Raw genomic sequence first — 2,758 nt, 5'->3', positions numbered from 1 at the left:
GTGACATAGCAGAATAAAAAACTTTGAACTTTCTTTGAAATTTGCCCAAAATATGAATTGATTGCAAAGGAGGCACTTAGTAGGATAGAATAGAGTAGACAATTTTATTTTTTTATTTTATAAGTTTCCATTTATTGGTTTTTTCAGAACAACTCTCTCATCAAATAAATCGTTAACAAATGGTATACCCATCCGTAAAAGCTGGAGCTTCTGCCACAGATGGGGAGGTATATTCTATTGTCTTGAGACAATAGAATATACCTTGTTTATCCTGCTGGGATAGGACTAGACCTTAGTTTTTTTTGTGAACCTCAGTAGGTACCTACTGTTGTGATATCTAAATTTGATGTGTTGGTTGATTTAATCCAGTCGGATTGGTTCTGTACCTTGGAGATTGACATACTCACTGGTGTTCTCAACTGGCACAACGATATGGTCAAGAGTGGAAGGAGAAATGATCAGGAAACTTGTGAAAAGAAAAGTGATGGTGAGTGTTCTATTGAAATTTGATGTGTTGGTTGATTTAATCCAGTCGGATTGGTTCTGTACCTTGGAGATTGACATTCTCACTGGTGTTCTCAACTGGCACAACAATATGGTCAAGAGTGGAAGGAGAAATGATCAGGAAACTTGTGAAAAGAAGAGTGATGGTGAGTGTTCTATTGAGCACCATGATAGTGGCTCTAATAACCATTCAGATGCCTCGAGCAGTGCAACAGATCTAGCTGAAAATGTTGAAGAAATTGAGAAATTGTGTCCTGATGATAATGATGGAATAGTGAAAGAAAATGGTAATGAAAACTCAGAATTGGAAGAGGAGTGTAAAGAATCTTCTAAAAATAACTCCAGAGAAAAGATTTTGAATAATGGAATGCCACATGAAGCAGACATTAGTTCTGAGTTGGTGAAAACTTTTTCTGCGAATGTTCTGAAATCATTGTTATCTCACATCCGAATTTCCAGTATTTCAGCAACAGATTTTATGAAAGCAAATGAGACCAAACTGTTTGCAATGTACAAAGAATTTCTGTCAGACTGCAAACAATATTCTCAGATTATTCAACCAAGGTCTAAGTATTCTAAACACATTGAAGATGAAAAATGTTTGGCTATTTACAAGAAAGGATGTGGAGAATTATTAACTAAGAAGTTTACAATTCGAAAAATTGAGAGCCCTTCTGAAATGTATGAATCAGAAGAAGAGTATCTCACTGATGAGTTTAAATGTAAGATAAGAGTAAGACGTCATCTTAATTGTTTTGATGAAGTTTTCAGACTGGTTTTTTTTTTGGTATGTACCTGTTCCACTCCGAGAGACGTGAGATTTTCCTGTTTATGCCAACTCAAGATATTACCTCATGAATTTGGCAGCCCTGCAGTGTTGTTACCTGATACCAACAAATACCAAGTTCTAAGCTTTATTCCAAATGGTAAAATTGTAGAGATTGGTGAGCTTCATTCTGGATCAAATAAGTGTGCACAGATAAATGATTATTATAGAAACCTCCGAGAGACGTGAGATTTTCCTGTTTATGCCAACTCAAGATATTACCTCATGAATTTGGCAGCCCTGCAGTGTTGTTACCTGATACAAACAAATACCAAGTTCTAAGCTTTATTCCAAATGGTAAAATTGTAGAGATTGGTGAGCTTCATTCTGGATCGAATAAGCGTGCACAGATAAATGATTATTATAGAAACCATACCGTGCAATGTGAATTATATTTTGTAAGGATTCCTAGCACATAAACCAAGCATATTTGACATGGGAAAGAAAAGTTTTGTGTGTGCTGTGTGTGACTGCACAACTCAGCCCATCACTAATGTAGAGCTTTTCTATGTTTTCAGAATGGTAGAAGTCGAAAAAATGTCCAAAAGTAACATGCAGTCGCTGCAGATAAATGTTGAAGTGATGTTGAACAATAAGGAATACAGTGATACTTTATTCCTTGTTAATAATAACCAGTTCTATGCTTCAAGTCATCTGGTGTCTGTGTCAAGCAAACCATTCAAGTCTTTGTTAACTGATCACTTTAACAATTGTGCAGACAAAATAATCAAGATCAGCAATGTAAAGCATGATGACAGTTTCCACATCCTACTGAAATGTATCTATGGCATAGAGATTAACTTTACTCAAACAGACAAAGCTGTCTTGTGTGAAGTCCTGTGTCTGTGTGATACCTATGAACTAACAGATTTCTCCAAAGATATTCAATGGTACTTATCAAAACTTGAAAGTTTCCAAATTGATTCTGTAGTTGTACTGCTTAATATGGCAAAGAAATTCAATCTGATGGACCTATACAAGAGACTCAGCATCTTTGCATATCAAAACACAGACCAACTTGTGAAGCATATCAGTTTCGTCAACTTGCAATTTGATGTGTTGGTTGATTTAATCCAGTCGGATTGGTTCTGTACCTTGGAGATTGACATTCTCACTGGTGTTCTCAACTGGCACAATGATATGGCCAAGAGTGGAAGGAGAAATGATCAGGAAACTTGTGAAAAGAAGAATGAGAGTGCAGATGCTATTGAGCAGCACAACGCTGGAGCTAGCAAAGGATCGAATTTCTCTAGTAACAGTCGGATTGGTTCTGTACCTTGGAGATTGACATACTCACTGGTGTTCTCAACTGGCACAATGATATGGCCAAGAGTGGAAGGAGAAATTATCAGGAAACATATGAGAAGAAGAATGAGAGTGCACAGGCTATTGAGCAGCACAATGCTGAAGTTGCTGGAGTTAGCAAAG

The 2,758-nt window shown here is 36.7% G+C and overlaps 1 long non-coding RNA gene across 1 annotated transcript; it reads right to left on the bottom strand.

The window, feature by feature from the left end:
* Positions 1-851: 851 nt before the first annotated feature.
* Positions 852-1,789, bottom strand: LOC113472252. Its single transcript, XR_003394651.1, has 2 exons — positions 1,702-1,789; positions 852-1,504 (listed from the first exon to the last, which is right to left on the bottom strand). It is a non-coding gene; the product is annotated as an uncharacterized LOC113472252 (long non-coding RNA).
* Between the last annotated feature and the right edge of the window lie 969 nt (positions 1,790-2,758).

This window comes from Diaphorina citri, unplaced genomic scaffold, assembly GCF_000475195.1.
Source record: "Diaphorina citri unplaced genomic scaffold, Diaci psyllid genome assembly version 1.1 scaffold4500, whole genome shotgun sequence".
Classification (NCBI taxonomy): Eukaryota; Metazoa; Arthropoda; class Insecta; order Hemiptera; family Psyllidae; genus Diaphorina; species Diaphorina citri.
This window is presented reverse-complemented; position numbering and strand designations above follow the sequence as displayed.